The sequence below is a fragment of the Ostrinia nubilalis genome, chromosome 2 (genome assembly GCF_963855985.1).
Source record: "Ostrinia nubilalis chromosome 2, ilOstNubi1.1, whole genome shotgun sequence".
Classification (NCBI taxonomy): Eukaryota; Metazoa; Arthropoda; class Insecta; order Lepidoptera; family Crambidae; genus Ostrinia; species Ostrinia nubilalis.
Genome location: NC_087089.1, coordinates 7,818,780 through 7,846,311, shown reverse-complemented (window position 1 = coordinate 7,846,311; position 27,532 = coordinate 7,818,780). Strand labels below are relative to the sequence as shown.

The following is a 27,532-nucleotide window of genomic DNA, read 5'->3' as shown; positions in this document are numbered from 1 at the left end:
GAAATCAAAGCGTATAAAGCGGATATCCCCACTTTTGTAGTTTCTTATGCGTATAATTATAGAGTTCAAAGTCGTGGGAGGTTTTCAAAAAATCGCGTAGTCACCATCCATTTCCATCGTCATTAACGGGCCGAGGAGTGCGTCTCGACCGTACGGCCCAACGGGCAGGGCTCTTTGTATTTCTCGATTCGTCACGGGATTGACTGCAGCCGTTTTTTTTCATTCGATTCTCGCCGTTATTGCTTTTGCTGTAAGAACCATGATGCCATAACATAATTTACATCGGTTAATGGGAAATGCTTGACAATGACAGGGAAATTCCGGTGTGCATCAGTTGCTATCCAATTATTTTCGCGAATCATTTAGCTGTTCTACAGCCAATTTGGGCTTTTATTCTTGCTTTAATTTGCGTTTAAAGTACTCACGTTTCTTTGAAGCTGCTTTTATTATTATACGTTATAACATAAGTTTTCTTTATATTAAATCTATTTAAGCCAAGAAAATGTAAAGAATTAAAGATAATATATTAGCGCTCGTAGCTCTACATAATGCTTAGTGCTTGTTAATGGACTTGTTATCACATTTCTACGAAATCTCTAATTACTGAAATATTCCTTTTGATTTAACATTTTGCGATAAATAATTTCTGGCGAATATTAACATAATAGTATTTATTAATTTTAAGCTGTAATTCCTTCTGATACTTGAAGTACATAACACAATCATCAAAATATCTTTTCATCATCATCAATCATCAAAGAGACCTGAAATTGTATTACAATTCTATTACAAAATAATTTTCCCATTAATTTTGAATGAATGAATCACTAAACTCTACATTAATGGTATACCTAATGCAATTATTTATTGCATCAAAACATAACATCCGAACAGCTCTTGACGAAAACACACATCTAATTAGCCGAACAAAGCCCAATAACGCAATAAAATCTTTTCACAGAGCAGCCATAAAATTTTAATGGACCACCTTCTTGGCAAAACTAAGCATTTTCTTAATAAATGGCAGTTTAAAGTTCTCGCTGGTGTAATTAAGAGAAATAAATGAAGATGACGCAATAACAATTTAGTACAGTTTCATCATATAAGTACATCTGCATTTTCAGCAGAACGAAACATCAGCGAAAACGGTAGGAGAGAATATTTTTGTGCCAGGAAATGTAATATCCTTTACGCGAAACGTGCGAGTGAGATATTTGAAATATTGAGAAGTGTGATATTCCACCGTTCTTGCAAGATACTAATGTGCCACAAGAAATGTAGGATTATTTTTCTTGCAACAATTTTGCGAACAACCGCAGTCCTATAGGGACGTGAGTGAACGAATAATATTTGTTACTTGCATTTTCTGAGATGCTACATGCACGAGGAATTTGATAGTGAAATTTTGAGGATTGAAATTCTTGACTTGAATTTTCAAGGGAGCTTGACTTTTCAAGAATAAACATTGTGAACGTTGAGAGGAAGAAATATGTAGGAAATGCCATGAGCTTTCTAAATGATGAGACATTTTCTTTCAACATTTAGGTAGTTATTAACAAGCCATATTTTGAATAAAGATATGTAAAATAATTAAAAGGTGTAGAATAAGTGAAAGAAGATTAAGTAATTCTTAGCAGGCGTAACTTTAAAACTGAATAATTGGGTGCTTTAAATTATTTATCACATTAATTAGGTTCAAAAGTCACATTAAGTGAAAATCTCTCCGTAATCATGAATAATTATATTTAAAGCCTTAAATTGTTTTCTCGATTTCAAGAGATTTAGGTACCGAAAATAAAGTTGCAAAAACAAATGCCTTTTACAGAACAAATTAGATTCTCTTCTTAAAAAGCCGGTCGATTTAATAATATTTACGGCTACTTTTAAAACTGCCAACATAGTTCAAAAGAGTTATTACACAATCACATTCACTCAATTAATCACTCAAATCTGATGCAGATAACATGTTTTAAAACAAAGCATCTAATAACATACGAACAACGCAACTGTCAGTACCAACATTGTATTGTGAAGAAATTCGTTCGTGAATGACTATCGGTGTTGAAATGTATGGGAAACCAGGCATGAACACTTTGGAATGGAATTACACGTACCTCCCTATAGAAACTGCAAGCATTGCAATAACCTTTTAAAAAAGAATTCATACATTGCCAGTAACGACCATTGTTTAAGTGATTCAATCATCTAAGTTCTGAGAAGTAAAAATAATTTATTACGTTTCAAACGTTGTCAGTCACTTGATTGAAACTCCTGATTTCTTACCAATTATTTATCAATTTCTTCTTAATGAGTATTTACTGACTAAATAATGTTTCGTTAGCGAGAGTTCTCAAATAAATTATTGCGTTTTCTTTATTAGAAATTTTAAGCGAATAAAAACTTAAATTCTTTTGTTTTATATTATTTGATTTGAGTCATAGTCAACATCAAATCAGAATAAATGCATTTGCACAAGATCGCATATATTACAATAATGACAAATTAGGACACATTTATATTAGAGCATTAAATTAAATTACCCATAGAATTACAGCCCATAGCAGTTCACAGCTGGTCATGAACCTCGCCCAATATAGGGCAATTTACCCTGTCTTCGATTCGTTGCATCTCCTGGCATCACCTTTTGGTGAAATAGCTTACATATCGATTAACCAAATTAATGCTTATTACCGCTTACATGGTTCTTCTTATTGGGTACTTAGCCTATTCTAGCACTGTTAAAGAGTGCAATCACGCGGTTCTTCACCAACTGGCCTATTTTGTGACTAGAGCTATCGTGCGACGACGCTGCTATCTCGATGGTCCGATGAAATTTATTGCTAAGCAAGAATCTTTGTGCCCGTGCACGCGTGAATGATTCACGCGTCGCCCGCGCACTCAGTCGGCAAAGCGTGGGTTGCCACATAGACTCGACAGCCACGGTACAGGGTTGCCAGCTTAAAAATTAACCTACCCCAAAGAGAAAGACTTCCTTGATTGATTTTGGACTTAATGTTTTAGGTATAACATAAGTTTCAAACTTTGTTGGTGTCTTATCTTGGTCTGATTGATTTAACGATGTTATTTTGGTTGATGATATCTGGCGATAGATTTTTAGATACAGAAGTCTTCATAGAGTCATTTGAATGTCTGCAAAATGATTTCAATACAAAACAAATCCTTCGCACCTTTCACGCCCAATTTCGGAATACTTTTCGTATTATAACAATCCAAAAGAAAATGTAAATTTCTTAGAAGCAACATGGCATAGTAATGAAGTGAAAATCTAGCCGCTAATTAATGTAAGGACTAAGTATGGTGCTTTCACCATAGACTATTCTTTCGTGGAGTAAACAAATTTGTTAACAACATTGGTGAAAGAAAATAGTGAAACGCGTGTTATCCCTTTCTTATGCGTCACAATCTCTTCATCTGCACACTAAACTTGCAGATTGAAGGGCGAAGGGTCGGCAACAAGTTGTTTCATCGTCAGTCGTAAAATGCGTACTGAATCCGACAAATGTGTGCCATGTGACAACCCTGGCAGTACCGGCATACCGGCGCGGTCACATTCCGCGCGCCCCGACGTCGGCCGCCATATTGTAAAAATTCACACTATCTACATAATTGCTTCATACTTTCATTTATACGTAAAACTATGACGTCAAGGCTCTTCTAGACATAAACAAGCTTTGACAAACATTACAACTTACCAAACTTTCAATAAACATTGTAGAAGGCAGCGTAACGAATTTAAGAGAAAGTGATTTTATGATTACACCTGTAACCTATGACTTTGATGAAAAGATTGTAGGTTTATCATCAACGAATCAAATGAACTTACATAACATTTGCTCGTTTGATTGCTATAAGAAATGTGTTCAATTTATGGTAGTAGTGTTACGTTGTTCACACTATTACGTGTGTTAGCGTTGTTCACACTAATATAATTGCCCTAATTGGGATTCGAATCTGCAACCGAAGCTAACGAGGGTGTAGCTACAATAACCACGAGGCGAGGTAGCTCAATAGTGTACGCTACAGTCTATTAAGCTATTACGTGTAGGTACTTGCGTTGTTCACACTAGCATTTGCCCTAATCGGGATTCGAATCTGCAACCAAAGCCGACTTGATAGTTAGCTACGCTAACCACGGAATCAGGTTGATAGTTTTCGTCACAGTCTATTAGGCACTGTGTTTTAGTTGACCTACTTGCACATTAATTAAATAAATCATATTTAATTAATCAATTTAGACTCTTAATTAATTTTAGGCAGGGCTTTGGCGACTCATCAGAAGTGAAAGCACGGGTTAGAAAGTATTTAGTCGCGACTATTGATATGTGCATTAGAAATCTGTGAAACACAAGCGTTACTCTCTCACAGGGAGAGACAGAAGCGACATCAACTAGCGAATCTTTTTGTCCGGCCGCTCAGCCTAGAACAGGGATCGAAAATCTTTTAAGAAAGACCTAAAAGTGTCAATTTGTATACCATCAAAGACCTATGCAGCTCTGAGGATCTTTGATGTTTTTAAGGTTTTTATACTCTCTCACAGGGAAAGACAGAAGCGAAATCAACTAGCGATACATTTTGTCCGGTTGGTTAAAGCCTTAAAGGCGGCAACCTTTTGCTACAAAACTAAAAATGTCAATTTCTAATTTTCCATTTAAGAACCACTCAGCTCTGAGGAACTTTGATTTTTAGGGGGTTTGAAAATAAATTAAGGAATTGAAAAGCCGCAACTTGAACATCAAAAGAGCCGCAGGTTGCCGACCGCTGGCCTAGAGTTAACCCGTCAACAAGATGCGTCGTGTAAAGACGCAGCGACTTAGCCGTGTTAGGGACTGAAATTACCTTTATATCTTTAAGGCTAACTTACACCACCTTATTTTACCGTGATAATAACGATAACCGGTGTTTTTTGTATGGAGTTTAACAGACTTTTGAAGTTTGTTAAAGTTAAAGTAAGATGGCGCAACTCAGCCTTAGAGTACCTACTCAATATAAGTACATAAATAAATCAAGTACCTATGAGGATTACATATTTTCAATTAAAGTTAACAGGGATTTATTATTTGAACGAGGCTTAGGCTGAGTTACACCACCTAACTTTGACCGTAACTATAACGATAACCGGTGTTTTGTGTATGGAGTATGACAGATATTTCACGTTTGTCAAAGCTAAAGAAAGATGGTGCAACCCAGCCTTAAACTCTTATACCTACACCTACAGTTAATTGACATTTGATTACCAATAATTGCTTACGAAATCAAATTATAAATTTCGACTCTATGAGGTAATTCAAGTGGTTACTAAAATAGTTAGCTCTTTAATAATTACCATCGTATTATTGTGTACGAATAAAATCTTCTATAGCTCTAATTCGAGTAAGAATTAAACAAAAGCCCCATTAACTTAATCCAGACTAAGTTACCTAATTAGATCTTAGAAAAACATATTCTTGCGGACTAAAAGAAAGATAAGATTAGTAAGTTAGTTCTAATTAGTTTCTGTAATCACGTGTAACAGTACAAGCTAGTTTACTTCCCACTTTCTTTTAGAACGAATTGTCTACTAAATCGTTTAGTTGATGTGTAGTCATTTGTCTGTACCAAATCAAGGCTTTATTATTTATGTTGTTTTTTTATATATTTCACGGGATTTTATGTACAGGTAGAGCAATTTGACGAACCAAATTGACAAAAGTAAAACGGGTAACAGCTTGTATAATATTTTTAAATAAACCTCCATTAATGTCTTATTTTATTTAAATAGTATAACTAGTACCAAACAATTACCAAACAATAAAATATCAAGAGCTGTATTTCTACGTAACAAGTGAAAATCATTCCAAACTAATGATCAGATTTAATACTTGAAATTCTAAGATGAATCTCATTCGATTTCCAATTAAATCAGCGTTTAATATTAGAATTACTTTCAATACTTTTTCACCAACCCCTTTCCAAATGCTTAACATAATTACTGAGATCTATTAAAGTGATAAGTGTCGTGCAAACGTCTCTGCTAGAGCATTGCATGTCGCACGCTAAGCGTTGAGGGAAGGCAATTTAGAGCAGCCATGTAAATCCATTTTAACTGGAGATTTAGTGACTGTTAAGAAAATCTGCGCTGCTTGGGACTGTCTTTATAAATCTCCTTTTTCAGGCTGTCCTTTTCGAACGATTGTAGTTAAGATATCAATGCACGTAGAGTCACAGTGGCTTATTATAGTAAGTCAGAGGTGTGATCGTCTTATTTTATTGTTTGTCTGTCTTTTTCTGTTGTTTACTATTATTCAGTTTAATAAAACGCTTATTTTTTACTTTTATTCAGTTATTGTGCAAGTACAACATTTATTCATTTTGTGCATATAAAATGCGATAAAACGTTTAAACTTGTCACCTCAAGTAAGAAATCTTGTATGTAAAATACACTGGCAGATTCTTAACCAAAGTTTCTCGGTGATCTTTTTAAAATTTTATTTCACCGTCTTTTATGCAGCCTAGAACACTCGCCTCTGAGGTGAATACACAAACATAGTTTCTTTGCCTCAACTAAAAAGACAAGTGCAAACGTCCTAAGGCATGTTATCGCATGATATACTGCGGTGGATTTTGACATTTATGATGCAGGTAGAGTCTTCATTTTACGGTTTACTCGTTTACTCTGTAAGGATTTGTTGTTCACATTTTAAAATGTCGTTGGCACATAACGGAGTTGTAAGAAAATTTATTTTCTTCACATTTTTAAGAGGTGATATTTACACGGTGCATTCAAAACGGCACAGTATAAAAAAGAACCCAAAAAGGGACTAGTAGTAGTTTCGCACGATTTTCCTTCGCAGAACTAGTAATCGCATACTACTAGTTCAAAAAAGAGTCGCTTCGCACGCGATTTTAATTCTTTTGATAAATCCGGACGAAACGCCTACTAAAAAAAATATTATTAAAAGGGGACGTTTCGCACGAATAAAAAAGCCACCGTCCAGTAGGTATATTGTTATTGTATTTGTTAGAAAGTAGTTTGAACACCAAATAAACTATAGACTTTATAGAATGTTTTGTCTATGTAATATTTTATGGATTATAAAATAAAAGACACTCGATCTTCGGCTTACACAGAAATACGTTATTTCATTTCAATTATTCCCATTATAATAGGTTATGGGCCCAGTAAACCCAAAAAGTTATCAATAAGTGCATTATCTGGAATAGGCGCGTATTTATTTACAAGAAGCAAGAACTGAAATATCAAAAATGTCTTCGAACGCATTCCTAACCAGTGTGCCTAAGCTATTGGGTCGCCAGAATTACCATGAATGGGCGTTTGCAGCGGAAAATTTGCTGGTCTTGGAGGGCATGTCTGACTGCATCAAGCAAGAAAGTTCAGAAGCCAGGGCAACAGAAGACAGAAAAGCAATGGCCAAGCTGATCCTAACAATAGATCCGTCATTATACGTCCACATTAAAGAAGCTAAAAGCACCAAAGATCTGTGGCAGAGACTAAGAAACATGTTTGATGATTCTGGATTCTCAAGACGAATAACATTACTCAGGAATTTGATATCAATTCGCCTTGACAGCTGCGAATCAATGACGAGTTATGTTACACAAATCATCGAAACGGCCCAGAAGTTGTCAGGAACAGGTTTCTCCGTAAATGACGAGTGGATCGGGAGTTTATTGTTAGCTGGTTTGCCTGAAAAGTATTTCCCCATGATTATGGCAATCGAGCATTCGGGAATCGCCATTACCAGTGACGTAGTGAAAACGAAGCTCATAGATTTGGCAGGAAATGACTGCGAGGCGGGAAGCGCATTCTTGAGTAGAGGGCAGCACAGTCGTCATAGTTTGAAAGTTGGTAGCACTGGCAAGTTCGACAACTCCAACCAACTTCATGGCGGTGCGTATGGCGGAAATGGAAAGTCTATGCCCGACTCATCAAATGTCAAATCGGACAAGTCAAGTGTCAAGTGTTATCGTTGTAAGCAGTTTGGACATTACAAATCTCAATGTAAACAACAGAGTAATCAGCCTCAGATAAAGAAAACAAACGCATTTTCGGCAGTTTTCTTGAGTGGAAATTACAGCAAACAGGACTTTTATTTGGATAGCGGTGCGAGTACACATATGACTCCAAATATAAACATGATACAGAATGCATCTTTTACTACAAGCATTAAGGAGATTATAGCGGCAAATCAGAATGCTATGCCAGTTTTATGCTCTGGGGATGTCGATATCATAACCGTTACTCCGGATTCCCTTTATGAAGTAACGTTGAAAGATGTGTTGTGTGTACCTAACCTTACCACAAACTTAATTTCCATCAGTCAACTTATCAAGAATGGGAATAAAGTCGATTTTAAGGAGAATTGTTGCTATGTTTACAACAGACAGAACACATTAGTGGCTGTAGCAAATCTGATAGATGGTGTCTACAAGATGGTCATAGAAAAGAAACAGTGTTTGTTTACATCAAGCTCTTCAGCAGCAAGCAGTGAAATGTGGCACAGGAGACTTGGACATCTGAATATGAACGATCTGAACAAGATGAAAGATGGAACAGTGACAGGAATATCGTGCACTGATAACTCCGTGATCAACAAAAACTCGTGTACCGTGTGCTGTGAAGGAAAGCAGTCACGCTCACCATTTGGACATGTGGGAACGAGGAGCAGCGAGCCATTGGAAGTTATCCACGCTGATGTCTGTGGCCCCATGGAGGTTACTTCAATTGGTGGAGCAAGGTATTTTCTTATATTTGTTGATGATTTTACTCGAATGGTGTTTGTCTATTTCCTCAAAGAAAAAAGAGAAGTTTTCAAGTACTTCAGGGAATATAAGGAATTGGTAGAGAACCAACAATGTAGAAAAATCAAAGTATTCAGAACTGATAATGGGTTAGAGTTTTGTAGCAATGAGTTTGAGAATTTCCTAAAAAAGAGTGGCATAATACATCAAAAGACCAATCCATACACTCCCGAACAAAATGGTTTGAGTGAACGAACTAATAGAACAATTGTAGAGAGAGCCCGTTGTTTATTATTTGATGCAGGATTAGATAAGAAGTTCTGGGCAGAGGCAACAAACACCGCTGTCTATCTTAAGAATAGATCTGTAGCATCAGGACTAAATAATAAAACTCCTTATGAGCTCTGGACAAACAGGAAACCAGATTTAGCCCATATTAGAATATTTGGCAGTCATGTTATGGTTCACATACCAAAAGAGAAACGACTAAAGTGGGATAGTAAGTCAAGAAAGCACATATTAGTCGGTTTCTCAGATAGTGTAAAGGGATACAGAGTTTATGACCCCATCAAAAGATGTATTACAATTAGTAGAGATGTTATTGTACATGAGAATGCAAAAGGAAACTGTACATCAGATTCTAATGTAACAGTTTCAGTTGGGGATATTGTCCAATCAGAGGTTCCAAGCAGTAGCAATAACATGGATGAAGAAAAGTTGGATGTCATTATGAGCCCTGTAGATTTCACTGAAAATGAGTCGCATGATGACACAGTAGGACCTTCAGAGTCTAATGCTTTGACTGATTTGGATTCAACTTTGCATCAATCTCAAGCATCTGAAGAGGTGAAGGAAACTTTATTACCAGAACCAGCAATTCCAGTAATACCCAAACGAGTGAGAAGGCCACCAGAACGGTATGGGTATATTGGGTATACCAACTAATGCAATGCCAGCTGATGTTCTGACTTAAGCGTTATGTTCCGTAAAACTTGTTTTTGTAATTATCGTTTATTTGCTGTAGTTGGGGTGTTAGAAAGTAGTTTGAACACCAAATAAACTATAGACTTTATAGAATGTTTTGTCTATGTAATATTTTATGGATTATAAAATAAAAGACACTCGATCTTCGGCTTTCACAGAAATACGTTATTTCATTTCAATTATTCCCATTATAATAGTATTGCTAACAAGCATACACAGTTGTGTACTTAGCATGACAATTTTCGAATCTAACCTACTTGGCGTAATACGAGTATTCCGTGCGATCCGGCCTAACGCAAGGACCGACCCATAATTCATACAAATTAATGCTGCCCAGCTATGTTCTATTTCTTTATCAATACGCATTACATTCCATCACATCCCAACATTTATGTGGCCACCCTATTTCACTCTACAGGGTGACCAGGGAGTTGACGTTCAAAGCTAAATTCCTTACATCAAGATGTATGTTCTACCCCCATGTATGTTCTACGATTTTGCTTAATTTAAGAGATAGAGTTAACTGTGACTTATCCTTTGTTGGTTTTAAACTTTTTTCTCACTCTGGAAGCTTCTCTAGCGTAAGTAAGTAAAATCAAACTACAAGTGCTCGCCAGAGTGAGAAAAGAATTAAAAACCAACCATAGGTGATAGTTAAGGATAAATCACAAATTTAATTCTATCTCCTAAACTAAGCAAAATCGTAGATCATACATGGGGGTGATTCAGATACACCTTGATGTAAGGAATCTAAACGTCAACTCCCTGGCCACCCTGTATATCGATGTCATTCAAAAGTGCCCTAAGAACTAACCTGCAAACCGTTCAGCGCATGCGAGTTTATATTTACGGCGGGTTAACTTTATCCGAAAGACCCAAGATTGATGTCCTTGGGGGTTGCTTTTGTCAAACAAACAAAAGCTTAGAGACACTTCCCAGGGGCGGCCGCCCCGGCGAGCAATATGTTGCTGAATTTTTAGTAATGCCCTCTGTTTCCTAATTTTCTACTCAGGGGTTTAGGGGCTTTACGAATTCCATTCGATTGAGCGCTGACAAAACATTTTGAGTGTACATTTTGGAATTGGGACTAAGATTTCAGTTTATTGTTTTTCAAAGATTTTTAAAGGTAAGAGTCACCTAAAAGAATGAATGAACGATGGTGTTACTGTGTGAGCTTGGACGAATACTACCTAGAGTACTACCTAGAGTACTAATACAAATTATGTTTGTCATGTTAAATGGTAATTATTACCTAACGCTTTTGAGAGGTTACTGAATATCCTACTTTACCAATTATTTTACTGTGATGTGACTTTATTTTATGCTATAGCATGTGTAGTTTTATATCTGCAATTTTACTCTTCAAAATTGCAGATAAAATAAAACTACAATCATCAGCAAAGAAACGCTGGCTAGCCTTAAAAATCACTTAAATCGTTGTTGTTAATTACTTTCGTCTCACTTCGCCGTGCAGCGAACTTGCGAGATGGACTCATTGCTCAGTGATATACGAGCCCAACCTAATGGAATGCGAGGAAATTAAAAATAAGTTCACTGCAGTCTCTTCCGCAAATAAATGAGGCTCTCTCAACTGGCGTTTATTGCCTTATCTCAAGGAGAATGATAGTATTATATCCCAGGACAAAAAACTTGTACCATGTCTTTGAACCTTGGCAAGAAACCTTGGAACGCAGCCAATGTCATTGCTCGAGGCTTAGTAAAGGCGAAACGTAAAATGAATTTTAAAAAATCTCTTTACGCATATTTGTAGCGTGAATCCCGTCTCATCACCATCGTAAAATTTAAGTGTAAATATTTTCACTCGACTTCAAAATACATAAATATTTATAGAGCCTTTAATGTTCCAAATACTTTGTATTAATTCAACTCGGCTGCCTTTTCAAGAGGGCCCAAATTAGCGAACCATAAATGATCAAAGGAATCGAATAAATTACAATCGATTCGGTCGACTGTCATAAAGTTCGATGTTCATTGACCTAAGGGAGGGTCTACCGATGTTACCGAAACAACGAACAAAACCCGTTGAGATTCCAGTAACAGCCCGTTTGGAAGCAATAAACGCGAACTTTTAGCATTTCAGTTAACTTAAACATCCCCATGGCCAATAAAGTTACGACCAAAAAATTCACAGATAAAAGTTTTACACGCCATTTATTTGTGCTTCAATTTACATAATATATTATTGAACCTATCTAAGACTTCAAGGTAATTTTAAAAACAATATTTATCTTATTCTGAAAAGGGATCGTCAGAATTCTAAGAATCTTCCAAAACAAATACTAACCAGGTGTCAATCTTTCAGACAAGAGCTAAGTAATGAGAGGGAAGTTATTTCATTTATTTTCATTTAAAATCCTCTGGATAATTTGAAACATTGTCTCGACAGCTTTCCAGCTCGTTACAAAATTTCGCCAATTTACCGAGAATTTCGACGAAATTATCTATCAAATACAATTTTATTGTTCAGATACAGAGCTCGGAACTCTCTAGAAACGGTATGTTCTGACATCGGCGAGTTAGTGATGCGTGCACTGCGTTCTCTACTCATTTTCCACAATTCAATGCCGAACTATAAGTTCATTAATTACTCCTAAACCCCGTTTCCAATAATAGCGCGAGTAAATTATACCTTGAACGTGTTGTTATACCGTGTCCACTCCAAACTTAGTAATAACATTGTGGATTATCCCTCCGAGGCTCACAACTTTTCTTTTTCACGAAACCAGAGCCTACTCTAGGGATTATTTGGTCTGTGTCTACACGGGAAGCAATAACGAAATTTAGCTGTTTTTATGTAACCGCCCATGTAATGTAAATACGCACGATAATAATAATTAAACTACCGTAGTATCTTTCCGGACATTACGTTTCACACACTAATTATTATTTAGGTAATGTTAATATACACTTAAGCGTATAAATAACGACTGTTTTTCTTTAATTGCATTATTTATGATTTGATTAAACGTTATACTCGTATTAAATTCGCCATTGTTACGAGTACATAGATACGTTACCTGCTTTCGATTTTTTTCCGACAATTAACTGAAAAATCCAATAAGGAGTACAGTTTAAATGGCTCAATGAAAAATGGGTTTGTATAACGCATAGCGGCCATAATATTTATGCGTGTGATTATAATTAATCATATTCAGCTCACATCGGGGTCCTTCGGTTCTATTCACTCACTGAAAGTGGCTCACGTAACAAAGGAACGGTAACCCGATACGTGAGGAGAAATATGATGCATTAGTAGGCTCATATTCCATTGCGGTGGACCCATTTGCTAGCTAATTGGTTCTGACGGGTCCCCAGTTGTTCGTGGCGTGGTGAAATCGCGTTCTGACGCGGTGTCGCGCGTTTTACCCGCAGGTTTGTATGTAGTGTGACGTGTGGGTATATGACGTCTGTTTGGAGTGGAGATCCTACTGGACTACAGAGGTTACAGATTTGAATCCTGTCGAGGGTAGATGTTAATGTGATTAGATAAGTAGGTACTAGCATGAGGTCGTATCCTTATGTATCTCTATTTAAGAGACTCTTAGTGCCAACATCGCCATAAAATAGAAACAGTTATGACGTTACCTAGCTTGTTTCTTATTATAACCACAAACAAAACAATATGAGGCATAGCCATATTTTGTTTGTCTGAGTCACATCTGAGTTCAACAGTACCTAACGGTCAAAAGTCCGTATTTCATAACTCCCAATATGAATATCTTCCAAAGTTCAGAATAGCAGACTAGGCCTTACTATTTTGGGTTGGAAATTATTCATAACTCAAACGATATTAAGTTTAAAATAAATTCACATATACGTCGTCTGCAAAACTGCACCACCGTACTTTTAAGGCAGCTATGGAAACTGGAGACCACTGCAGTAACGCCTTGCCTTCAAGTGGGTATGCAATACTCGTGATATCGTAAGCAAAGAGTTCTCAACTCGCCTTGCTATGTGTGACGCTAGCTCGTGATCTCTATCACAGGAATATTTGAGACCTTATTATTGGAAATTTCCTGAACATAGGTTTAAAGATTAAAATTGGGTCTCTAACAGCGAATTGCCAACATTAAATTGCCAAGTTAATGGCAATTTGCGGAGTTTTAAGTTACTATTTCACAGCTACATTGTAAATAAACAATGAATTTAACAGGCTTATTTAGTTACTAACACCATTTTTAGGCGAGATACTTATATAACGGATGAAAGATCAATATAAATGAGTTCAAAAACTTTTGCCCCGTAGGATATCGAATCCGCAATCGCTTATGATGTCATAATCCTGTGTACCGTAGAAACTACCGGCACCGGTAAGATTGGCTTTCTTTTTGATGTAATTTTAACTCTTATTACATGACATTTATCATAAAGCAGGTCTTAAGTCAGGTGACTGTACGGAGATGTGGGCACGACTCACTTAGGTAACCGGGCCAAAAAACTTTTGTGTTGTAATATTTATGCGAGATATACTAAAATCAATTTGAGGTTAGGTATACTGAAAATCCTGAAACCCTAAAATTGCTTAGATATTATACATATTACGTATCTTAATTATTTATGTTAGCTTCGTAACTATTAGGTCGTTTAACATAATTTAATACAGTAAATAACTGTCGTCATTAATAAAGCGTACTTTTCCTTTAGGATTTTTAAATTTTAATAACGATTGACGTCCAAGTTTTCGTCCAGAATTACTTAGAAAGTTAACAATTCTTACACATCTCAACTCTAAATGCGGTCAAGTGTAGTGTGGCCGTGTAAATAATGGAGATTTGAGAATTTTCGCAACTTTTAAATCCTAGGAGACAGATTAAAAAACCCGGCACGTACAACGAGATCAGCGCATTGTTTTTAGAGCGCTTTACGCATCGCGTTCACCCGCGGCCATACTTTTGGGCACGTGACGTTTTTCCTTTATTAGAAGAACGGTAACGAACTGGTGTTTTGAGTTAACTGAAACTGCAACGTTGTATGCGTCTTTATCAAGACATTTCTATAGTCGCTTAACTCGCTTAGATATCATCTAAGCGAGTTAAGCGACTATGTGACGACTGATGTGACCTATACCTATAATGTGGATGTTTTCTTGCAACATATCATAGATGGACGTCATTTCACTTTATTTTATTTCCATAACATTTTCAGCACTTACATTTTAGAGTTAAAGACAACGGTAATTAAAAAGACTATCTAATGTTATTAAATTAAGATTGAGATAATCAATTTTCTTTGTGTTTTCGAGGAGTTGGTATTTAATTTTACTCTCAATAAACTGATATTTTCGTAGTAAGTATAATGTGAAAGATACTTTAGAGGGGAACATGTTCAGCAGATTAGTACAAGGACGACTAGTTAGTTAGGCTAAGGGGCCAGTGGCGCTTAAGTGTACTTAACTACATAGGCAATTTGGCAGTATCTACTATCTATAGTATAGGACCTACAAAACTGCTGTGATAAAAGTCAAGTGTTTCTTAAAATCACTGCCATACCACGGCTATACTGTAAATAAATGCAAGTATCGCTCACAATATTTTTTTAATTAAAAATAGTTAACGCTAATAGGGTAGAGTTTCAATTACCATATTGGCCGTGACCAAAATTAGAAAAAATAATTTATTCTAAATATAATCAACAGCCACCAATGACACTGGTTTTGTGAGATATTGAATAAATAGGTTGTAGGAGATTGGGATAGGAACGGGATGGGATACCTTCGATTGAGCAGACTCCACAGGACGGTCCAAGCTTGGTTCTTCTTTCACTTTCACAAACACTTGACTTTTTATTGAGATGAGTTTAGCGCGCGATTTGGGTTTATTTGAATTGGTTTATTTTGGATACTTATTTAGTAATAAACGCCCAGATAGGTAGGCGAAGCGGCGCGTTGCGATGCGAGAGCGAGACTGAAGGTGGGAGGGAGAGGATAGGAAAAGGACTGTCAGAATGAGTGATAGAATAGTGTGACATGAGTTTGAAATGTATGAGGTTTTAATGCTGGCGCGTACAACTCCCCCGGCCTAGAGGTCTTCCTCTAGATTGAGTAGCGTTTGCAAAAAAAAAAAAAGTTAAAAACGCAAAAAAGCATGCGTTAGAGAGAACTAAACGAGTTAAATTTGAGTTAAATGAGCGTTAAAGTTGAGTTAAATTAAAGTTAAAGTTGAGTTAAATTGAAGTTAAAGAAAAATTAAAGTTAAAAGCATTATTTGAGTTACTGTAAAGGAAGAGGACAAACTCTAACTACAGGCCGAACATAAGTACCGGTTGCAGTGCGAATCTTTAAGGTGCGAATGATTTTGTCCTTTCCGGGATATACTTCCACAACCACACCCAATGGCCAACAAAGAGGATGCGCATTGTCATCCTTTATAACAACAACAGAGCCCACATCTATCGGTTTGGTCACCGTATTCCACTTTTCACGGCGTTGTAGAGAAGTTAAATACTCCTGACTCCAGCGACGCCAAAAGCTTTGCACTAATTTATTGACTAACTGATAACGCGTTAACCGATTGTCAGAAATATCAGAGACATTCTCTACTGGTAAGAATTTCAGTGGAGTTATATTGAGAAAGTGATTGGGAGTGAGAGCGGATATATCAGATGGGTCAGAGCTAAGAACACACAATGGTCTACTATTCAATAAGCCTTCTATTTGTACAAGTACAGTGTTGAACTCTTCGTATGTTAACACTTGAAGACCAATAACTTTATAAAGATGCGTTTTTACATAACGAACATTTATCTCTGTGATGCCGTTAAAGTGCGGACCATATGGTGGACTATGAAGAAACTTAATGCGTTGTTCAGCCAAATGTGAACTTAAATAATTTTTGTGAGAGTCAGATTCTAAAAGAGCGTAAATTTCGTCAAGCTTGCGTTTAGCGCCAATGAAGTTAGTACCTCCGTCGCTATATATCATGGAAACGGGGCCTCTTCTACAAATGAATCGACGAAAAGCGGCGAGAAATAGATCAGAGCTTAAGTCTGAAACTAACTCTATGTGTAGAGCCTTAGTTGTAAGACAGCAAAATAAACAAATATAAGCCTTCTGGCTTTTAACACCTCTGCGGCGAATGTGAGTAATAAAGAAGGGACCTGCATAATCGACCGATGTATAAACAAAGGCTTTAGCTTCTGAAACGCGAAATGATGGCAAGTCGCCCATAAGAGGGTTTGTAGATTTAGGGTTTAAACGAAAACAAATATTGCATTGATGCACTCTTTGACGTACTAAGTTACGTGCGGAAAGTATCCAAAATTTCTGTCTAAGCAGACTGAGTAGAAGTGAAGGACCAGTATGTAAATTACATACATGAAAGTAATCAACTAAAAGTTGAGTGAAGCGATGTTTAGGCGATAGAATGATTGGATGCTTTTGTCCATAGTTGAGTTGAGAGTGAGTGAGTCGACCTCCGACACGAAGTATATTATCAGAGTCAATGAAAGGGTTAAGTTTGAGAAGCGATTTGTTAAAGGGTTTATTATTTTTAATTGCGTGCATATCTTGAGTAAAAAATAGCGCCTGTATATGGCGTACTAAATAGAGTTCAGCGAGTTCTAAATCAGAGGATGTAACCACTCCGTTTGAACGTAGTATTTTAGCGAAGCGTAACACGTACACAGTAGCGCGTAATAATTTTGGGTACGTGGAAATGCGATCAATTAATCGATCGAAAGGGTGAGAGTTCGATTGAGAGCTTGTCTCTGAAACAAGAGCGATAGTTTTCTCTTCCAGTCGAACACTGTTAGATGAAACTTGAAATGGCTCGATAGGCCATTGCGAGATTGGCTGAGCTGTCCATTGAGGAGAGTGAAACCAATTTAATTGATTTAATAATGCTTTAGGAGTTACCGGTCGCGATATTACATCTGCAGGATTTTCATTTCCATTAACATGATGCCAAATTTTTGCGTTGAGTTTCGAATTAATTTTAGTAATTCTATTCGCAACAAATGTGTGAAATTTGTACGCGGGAGAATGTATCCACGTGAGAGTGACAGTCGAGTCTGAAAATGCGTAAATTGAGTTAACAGGATAACGATTCTCTATACTATCGCGAACCGATAATAAAAGATTTGTCAAGAGCAGCGCTGCGCACAGTTCAAGCCGCGCAAGAGATATTTTCTTTAAAGGCGCGACGCGCGATTTGGATGCGATAAGAAAGACTTCACCGGGTGAATCTGCATCAGAGCTCACGCGCACATAAACCACAGCTCCGTAGCATACTTCGCTGGCGTCCGCGAAGCCCATGATAGTGACGTGGCAACCCGCGGTGATTCCTATATGACGAGATATTTTTAATTGCGATAAATATTTAATCTCACTATCAAACCGATTCCATTTATTTTTTATTGAGTCTGGAACTGGCTGATCCCATTCAAGTTCGCGCTGCCAGCATTCTTGAATTAAGAGTTTGAGAAACGCTGTCACAGGGCCTAGCAAACCCAAAGGGTCGAATAATCTAGCGGTTGCGGAGAGAATCGTGCGTTTGGTGCATTGGTCAGAGTTAGTAGAGTTAATTTTGTAAAGAAAAACGTCATCATTAGGAAGCCACTGCATGCCTATGATTTTTGTCGTAATTTCTGAGTCAGTGTCAAAATCGACGAGCTGTGGATTTTTATGCGAATCGGGAATCTTATTTATAAGCTCAGGGTTGTTCGAGATCCACTTAACCATTTTAAACCCCCCGGCCATGAACATCTTAACCATTTGATGGTAAGATTGTTCATCTTTTTCTAACCCGTCCATAGATGAGACATAATCGTCCATATACATACAGGATTGAGCTTCAGACGCGGCGATAGGATAATTCGCGCGCTCGTCCTCAGCGAGTTGGCGAACGACACGCATAGCGAGGTAAGGCGAGCTAGAAACGCCAAAAGAAACCCTATTGTATTGATAAGTATCAATCGGTGATTCAGGATCAAATCGAAATAATATGCGTTGAAACGGGTGGTGATTTTGATCAAGCTTTACACAGAAATACATCTTTTCAATATCAGCAGATAAAGCGACTGAGAAAATGCGTAAGTTAATTAAAAGATCAAAAATATTACTTTGTAAGTTTGGGCCAGTGTAAAGAACATCATTTAACGACTTTCCAGAGGTTGTTTTACAACTTGCATCTAAAACGACTCGAGTTTTTGAAGTGAGTTTATCTGGTCGGTATACTGCATGATGAGGTATATAATAATTTGGAGTATTTTCCTCTGAATTCGATGCGTTTTCAACTTTTGACAGAAAACCGCGATCGATACAGTCTTGAATATTTTCATTATAGTTAGTGCGTAAGCCCGGAGTTGAGTCTAACTTTTTCTCTAAGTTATAGAAGCGACGCCTAGCAGTAAAGTAAGAATCGCCGAGTTCTGATGGGTCGAGTTTAAATGGCAAAGAAACGGTATACGTCCCAGAGTCGTCGCGAGAATGAGTTGATTGGAAAATGTTTTCACATATTTCGTCGTCAGGGCTGATGTGTCTCTTAGTAGGTACACTTTCAAGCTCCCAAAAGCGTTGCGTGAGTGATTCTAATGAGTGCGAGTCTACATTGCAAAAGAATGCTTTATTATCATTGCGTGAATGAGCTGAGTAGCACTGAGCGCGTCCCATAGCGAGATATCCGAGCGTGGTTTCGATGGCGATGACAGAGGATTGCGGTGAAGTTATTTTATTACTACCTAAAAGAAGCGGGAATATCTCATTGCCTAACAAACAATCGATTTCAGCAGGGATATCGAAGCTGTCATCAGCCATAGGAAGACCTTGTAAATGCGATAACTGGGTTATGTCAACCCTTACATTAGGTAAATAATCGGTTATTGTATCAATGACGCGTGCGTTAATAGTGTATTTACACCTGGGATCAAAGCGTGAGGCAATTGTGAAAGATACATATCCTAGCGACACACTTTCAGACTGACCTATGCCCTTAATAGTGGTAGGTAGCGGATTGACTTTTAAGTTCAGTCGCGCACAACATTTATTTGTGATAAAGTTGCTCATCGAACCTGTGTCTAGAAACACGCGTAATTTTTGACACGTCTTATTATTGTCATAAGTATACACTGACGCGGTGGGTAATAAGACCGTGGTACTAGATTCATCAGCGATCGACGGCGTGACTGCAGAGAGAGACACATTGTTGGTTGGCATCGATTGCAACGGCGGCGTGACCGGACCGGGCGCGGACATGGACGCGTCGGTCGGCGAAAGCGTCGCGCTGCAAGTCAGCTGTTGTGACGTCATAGGTCTATTCACGTTAAAATTATCTATATGAATAAGAGTGTGATGTTTACGTTGGCAAACTGAGCAACGGTTTTGAGATTTGCAATATTTAACATTATGAAAGCCTAAACAATTGAGGCAAAAGTTACATTTTTTCACTAGAGAGTAGCGAGTTGGCGCATTTTTCGAGCGAAAATAACTGCATTTGAACAGGGCATGTTCAGGTTCCGTCTTACAAAGTTGACAATTCTTGCGTACAGCGGATGGAGTGTATGAGCCTTGCGAATTCGGTTGAGATTGGAAGTAATGTTGATTGGGTTTTACTCCAGAAGCTGTATTAGAAACAAACGACTGTGTCGGTTTCGAGTTTTTAGACTGCGATGCGAAATTCGTTTTATTATTAACGTACGGCTTATTCTGCGTAAAACATAAGCGTAAAGCATGGATTTTATTCTGTTCTTTTATAAAAGTCTTGAGATCATTAAACGTAGGCATTTTTACGTGCTTAATGGATTGTTCAAATAAATTTAGAGTGTCTTTGTCTAATTTACTGAGAGCAATATGAGTCAAAATGAAATCGGAAAGGTCATCAATCTGTAAACGTCGTAAGGCAGCTTCAGCTGAGCAATACTGTTCCAAAAATTCATCTAAAGATTGCGATTTGAAGTTTATTAACTGTTCCAAATACATAGAGGCTTGTACTCTTATGTCTTGGTATTTTTCTAATAGGTTGTTCCAAATTATGTAATAGTTCTCACCAGTAGGTGGAATACCCGAGCAAATTGTAAGTGCTTTTCCGGAAAGTTTTCCTATAAGGTATTGAGCCTTTTCACCTGGAGACAAACCAGTGTTCTCATGAATAAGCGTTTTAAAATTTTGGTAGAAAACGGGCCACTTGGAAGGGGCTCCGTCGAAAGAGACTAGTTCTAAAGGCGGTAATTTTTTTATGAAATCCTGTTTGCGACGCTCTGTGTTGGCTTTGAGTTGTGCGATGGAGCTTTGCACCGAAAGGATGTTACAGTACAAATCGTCAAACGAGTTGAGTGCGGCAAATGTAGGTTTGAGTTCCTCATCATTTTTCATATAACACAAATTAAGTTCGTCAATAGTATCAAGAAAATCCGATCTTGTTTTTTCAATCGAATGCATGCGAGACATGAAAATTTGTTCAATCTGAGGGTCGGAGACCTTTAGGCTGAGGTCGTATAATTCCTGAACCCTCTGAAAAAGCGCTTCTTTTTTAGCTTCAAGCAAATTAATTTTGCGTTTTACTCCCTCCATTGTATTGTAGGTGAGCAAACACACGCACGAGAGCTAGCGTTAAAAAATGAGTTGAGTTGTGCGTATTTATTTATAATCCAGTAGGAAAATAAAATGCGTAGCGTACTATGTAAGCGAATTTGAAATTGAATTGAAATAAAATTTTAAAAGATTGAATTTAAAAAATATACGTGTTTACAAACAACGAGTTGACGTTTGAGCGAATAGTAATTTCTAGAATGTGTCAAATGTCAAACGAATCGAACTTTCCAGTGGGTCTAGACAAAGTGCAAATTATAATCGCAAACCAGTCGCAAAGTGGTCGAAAAGCCCCTTTTTTGTATGGAGTTTTGACGGATTCGATTTTCGATTCGATCAAAAAGTGCGTTTTGTCTAGGGGGGCAGAAAGAATGTGTCAAACGAGCGAATTTTCTAGAATTTTCTAGAGAGTTGTCAAAATGACGGATGCGTGAAAATGTGTAGTTGTGATTTTCTGTAAGTGTAAAGGATAGGAAATGAACCATGCGGCTCGGTAGGACCAGAAAGGAGTTGTAGGAGATTGGGATAGGAACGGGATGGGATACCTTCGATTGAGCAGACTCCACAGGACGGTCCAAGCTTGGTTCTTCTTTCACTTTCACAAACACTTGACTTTTTATTGAGATGAGTTTAGCGCGCGATTTGGGTTTATTTGAATTGGTTTATTTTGGATACTTATTTAGTTATTTAGTATTAACGCCCAGATAGGTAGGCGAAGCGGCGCGTTGCGATGCGAGAGCGAGACTGAAGGTGGGAGGGAGAGGATAGGAAAAGGACTGTCAGAATGAGTGATAGAATAGTGTGACATGAGTTTGAATTGCATGAGGTTTTAATGCTGGCGCGTACATAGGTAAATGTCAAAGGTACCTGCAAAATATGCGCACATTAAATAGTTTCGGATGACGGCAGATCAAGCTAACATTGTGGCATCTTATGTCGTTGTAATAAAAGCGACATTGCAATAAAATTGTCTAGGCTAATGTGCTGTTAGCTAGACATGAGTAAAAAGCTAATTCTATAATTAACCATCAGTCATTCTGCGGGCGTGGGAACCTGTTTGATCAATACGATTGTTTGTATCGACAGGCGACATTGGATTTTACTTACCCGTGTAAGTTTCTCCTTGTCATTAATATTTTAATCAAATTCTTAAGTTAATATTAAAAGTATAATTATTACTTAATATTTAGTAAACGATCATAAACACACATGTCACCAGTTTGAAATTAATAACAAGAACGCATCATCAAACACGTATAATTGCGCAAAATGTGTCGTTATAAAACTGCAGACGTCAAATTATCTATCAACAAGATATTTTCGAAAGTAGCGACGTATTTCTCTTCGCTTTCTTGTTACTTCGCCAAATTACTTGAGCATCAAGTAAAGGTAAACAATCGGAGCGATTGTTAACCTGTGGGTGTCGTGGTTGCGCAAGCGCCGAAAGTCGGGACGATCTGACAGGCGGATATCGGCAAGTGGCCTCGGCTGAGTTTCCAATGACTCATCACAGTCATCACTAGAGAATACCCAGCCTCTGCCCACAATTCGAGTATACTCAATGTCATCCGACCACTTAGACCTTAAGAGGTATTTTAATTGACTATTTTATGACTCAAGTTCGATGTGTCTGGGTTTGCCGATGATAATCTGTTATTGACATTCGTTTTTTGAATCCCGGATTTGCTTTTTGACAATCGATAACTGTTTTCTGCTCTTCTCGATACAGACAAATCACCCTTAAATACTTATTCGAAACAATGTGTTAAACGAAAGCTCTCATCGTTCATCATAACTACAACTAACATGCAAGCAGAAAAGAAAAATACTCTCAACTTCATAAAGAAAAGCAATACGGATGGAGACAATAGCAACCAAAATATCAAGGCCTATTGAAAACTAGTTACTTCTACAAGATCAGCTCACGCTTCGGCTCGCAGTCGTATTTTTTGCAGCGATAGAAGAATTCCGTAGTGACAAAGGAATGCTGCATGACCGCGTTTCCATTGTAGCAGACAGCATTGGCAGTTGGAAGATAAACAGTCATATTTTCCGTCGAACATTTTATAAGAAATCGAAATCGGGCGTCAGATATTTGCAAGAGGATTCAATCAACTGAGTGAATTACGTATTTGTTTTTGAAGAATCGAGTCTGATTTCACTTAGTAGGGCCTATTAGTGAGTAGCATTCAGACAACAAACAGACTACATTCAGACTTAAATGTAGATCGATAATTGAAATATTATAAAAGCATCAAAAGGCAAAAAAATCATTTAAGTACATACCGTATTTTTTTCACTATAATTTTTTTTCATTAAGCTTTTTGCATTTTATAAAGTTACCTCGTTAACATGTCTACGAATTTAAGAAAAAACTAGACAAAATCAATAAAATATAACATTAAAGTGGTGGCCAACATTTTTATATTTCGTCCCTCCCGCCGCTTCAATGGAAATGGAAACGTAGCATAAGCCGGATCTAGATCGCTCGAAGGAACATTACAAGAGTTTTATATTTTATATTTATTACCTAAGCTCACAGACATTCAATTCTTTTAGGTATTAAAATTGATAATAATATTGTTGTAGTAAGGGGGTTTTTAATAAAGTGCTTTCATCACGCACCCACCAAAACGTATTCCCGCATTACTAAAAAAACTTGTATGGAAATGTTATTTGAGGGTGCCACGCACGCGGGGCAATCCCGCGTGCTTGATGAAATCCGCACGATACTTATTAAAAACATCCGAAGTTGAGCAAAGTCAAGACTCATAAAATATTGTTTTGATAAAATCACTTGTTACGGAATTGCTCTACAACTTAGGCAACAAACAACATCAAGATGCATATGACAAGATAATTTAATTCAAAGTGTGTTCGAGTTAATAGTGCGTTTGCCGCGATCGTGACGCCATGACGAAACTGGCGTTACTATAATGATTGGCTTGTAACAAAAATAGTTAGCCGACAAAGAGAATCATAGAAATTTCTGACGGTTGATTAAGCAATCTTCATCACGCTGAGAAGTACTTAAGATTGCGAAAGAATAAAACAGCCAGTTAAGTATACTTAATACTCAATTGGGATATTGAGGTGTTTTCATGGCACGTATCAATGTCAATTATAACTGCACCTACAGGTATTGTAGAGAAGCAAAATATTTCGAAGATCAGCTAGCATGAATAACCACAGTGTAACTTATGTTTTGTTAGCAGACTACACTATTATGAAAGAATTATTGGGTTCACCTCTAAATATCAAAGTAGAGACAGTATGCGAGATGACTAAGGCTGAGTTGCACCACCTAAATTTGACCGTAACTATGACGATAACCGGTGTGTTTTGTATGGAGTTTGAGAAATTTTTGACGTTTGTCAGAGTTAAAGTAAGATGGTGCAACCCAGCCTAAAAGCTCAACTGTAAAAAGGCTTAACTCAAATTACTTGTAATCAGGTACTTGTACCTATATCATATTCAAATTATGTAACTTTATCCAAGCAAAATGATGTTAACAATACATTTTGGTTAAAACATTATAACAATACAGTGTGAGTCACGTTAAAGTGTACATATGAAAATAGATGAAACTAGACCTATTTTTATCGACAAAAAAGAGGTCAAAAATTTTTTGAGTTTTTTTTTTTATTTTTTATCGATTTTTTTTTCTTCACATTACTTATTGTAAAGAAAACGTAATAACTTTTAAACTAAGCGGTATATCCTGATAAAATAAAAACAGTAATAATGCTAAATAACAGGCGATACTAAAAAAATACATAAAATACACAAAAAATGCCAACAAATAAAAAAAAATGATACTTTTTGAAAAAAATCTGCTTTTAAATTCGTGTTTTTTTGGTTATTTGATAAATTTCTCCAAAAAATGCCCCTATAATAGGTGGTTTTTATTACTTTATATTATTCTCTATCGTATTATCTTTGTGAAACCAAAAATCGCATGTCTCTATCTCTATCACAACATTTGCTATGATCGTTTGAACAAAGGCCTGCCACAACATTATTCTCCGCTACAGGTAGAGACAATTTTAATTTTAACTAAAATGTTTATTTTACTTCGAAATCTTTTGTTTTTATTTGAAATCTAACTTGTCTTTATCAAAATTACAAATCTAGAGCCATTTTCAGTTTCGTTGTTAACGAAGCTTTGAATGGCGCGCCCGGAGAGGCTTAGTTCAAACGATCATTGCAAACGTTGTGATAGGGATAGAGACATGCGATTTTTGGTTTTACGAAGGTAATACGATAGAGAATAATACAAAGTAATAAAAACCACCGGATATAGGGGCATTTTTTGGAAAAAAATATCAAATAACCAAAAAAACACCAATTTTAAAGCAGATTTTATTCAAAAAGTATTATTTTTTATTATTTGTTGGCCTTTTTTGTGTATTTTATGTATTTTTTTAGTATCGCCTGTTATTTAGCATTATTACTGTTTTTATTTTATCAGGATATACCGCTTAGTTTAAAAGTTATTACGTTTTCTTTACAATAAGTAATTGGAAGAAAAAAAAATCTATAAAAAATTAAAAAAAAATCTCAAAAAAATTTGACCTCTTTTTTGTCGATCAAAATAGGTCTAGTTTTATCTATTTTCATATGTACACTTTAACGTGACTCACACTGTATTTTAGAGCAAATAATAAATTTATCAAAACATTGTGTAAATCAAAGTCAATATTTCCCGGATCTAATTAATATTATACTTTGAAAATACTATGTAAGCAATTTACGTCAATTTTATTGACACATAATGGTATTCTAATTGGAAGTAAATAAGCAAATAACAAAACCTGCCTACCAACAACATTAATTAATGTACGGTAAGTCAACATTTGGGAATGATATTTGTCAAGAAGGCTTCAAGTGAAATTAGTTTACCTCCCTAAATATACATTAAACAATTGTTTACACTTAACGTTATTCCCTCGAACTTCAAAGCATATTTACTGGGGTTTCTTAGTTACCTAGGTTACATACTTGGGGTAATTAGAATAATTACTAATTATGATTTATAACCTACGATTTCTACGTATATAATGGTTTAAAATGAAATCTACTGGTCTCTACATTGCAGACTCGTGCAAAATAATTACATAAAGTAAGATTTGGCGTGACAATTAGGTTGCACAATGCTCTACAATTTTTTAAACGCAAACTTCGTTTGTAAGGTCTTATGCATATACTCGTAATGTGAATGACAGAAATATAGCGCTTACCTTAAAACATATAAGCAACCTAAAAGCATATTAAATTAACTCTCAAAACAACTACGAAATAATTACATCCTAAAAACAAAATATCTAATTACATACTATGATTATCGCAATATCAATTTCATCAGCGTTAATAACTTTATGCAATGCTAATGTAGAGCTAATCAAATCTCCACTATCACTGCTAAAAAGTGATTACAACATTTAATCAACAGTGATATGTCCTTTTAATGACACCATGCTTGTATAATTTATGAAATTGATACGATATCAATATGCAAAAGCTCAAAATAAAAGATGAATGTAAGTTAAGCATGCAAAACAAAGTTTGATAAAGAGTACTCACCAAAAGATAAGTGACAATCCAATCAGAAATAAATCACAACAAAAACACAGAGCCGGATGATTCAGTGCACACCACGGGCCGGGCAGGATACGTACGATATAATAAAATAAAATCACCAGGGTCAAACAGGATCGCACAATTTAAACAAAACGTGGTTCGCACACCATGCTCACTGTCCAGGGTTCCTACGCTCTACCGATGGCCGACCAGTGCTGCGGCCTTAAAGTTACAGACGTTTCATAATAATCAATGCGTGAGTGTTGTAATATTTACGTAATTTTTTCAGGCTGTCAGATGTTCGCGATGTTGACAAGCAGCAGCGAGAGAACCGCTCCCGACGAACGCACGGGCCGCACTGCCTGCCCATAACAGCAAAAGGTCGTTCGTTACCCACATTCTCTTTCCGCGCAAGCCTTCCCAAGTTAGAGGGGGACGCACGATCAACATGCCCAAAAGCACTCGAGACAGAGAGAGATATAACACAGCCTCAGGAAAACCCGAATCCGAGTCTTGATAGTTCTAACTTACGACCGTGCTTCGCCTTTGTGAATTATTTGAAAGGTATGTTTAGTTGCACAATCATACGTGTAAACGGAAACGGTAAAAACGGTTTAATTGTTATATTATGGACGTAAGTGAACTGAGCAATTTACAAGTAAATGC

At 36.8% G+C, this 27,532-nt stretch overlaps 1 protein-coding gene across 2 annotated transcripts in view; it reads right to left on the bottom strand.

The window, feature by feature from the left end:
• LOC135081506 (mucin-2) overlaps positions 1-27,218 on the bottom strand; it is a 75,440-nt gene extending 48,222 nt beyond the window's left edge. For both annotated transcript variants that reach the window (XM_063976221.1, XM_063976231.1), the window contains exon 1: positions 26,870-27,218. The gene's annotated coding sequence lies outside the window, so the exon portion shown is untranslated. The remainder of the gene's footprint in view (positions 1-26,869) is intronic.
• Positions 27,219-27,532: the final 314 nt, after the last annotated feature.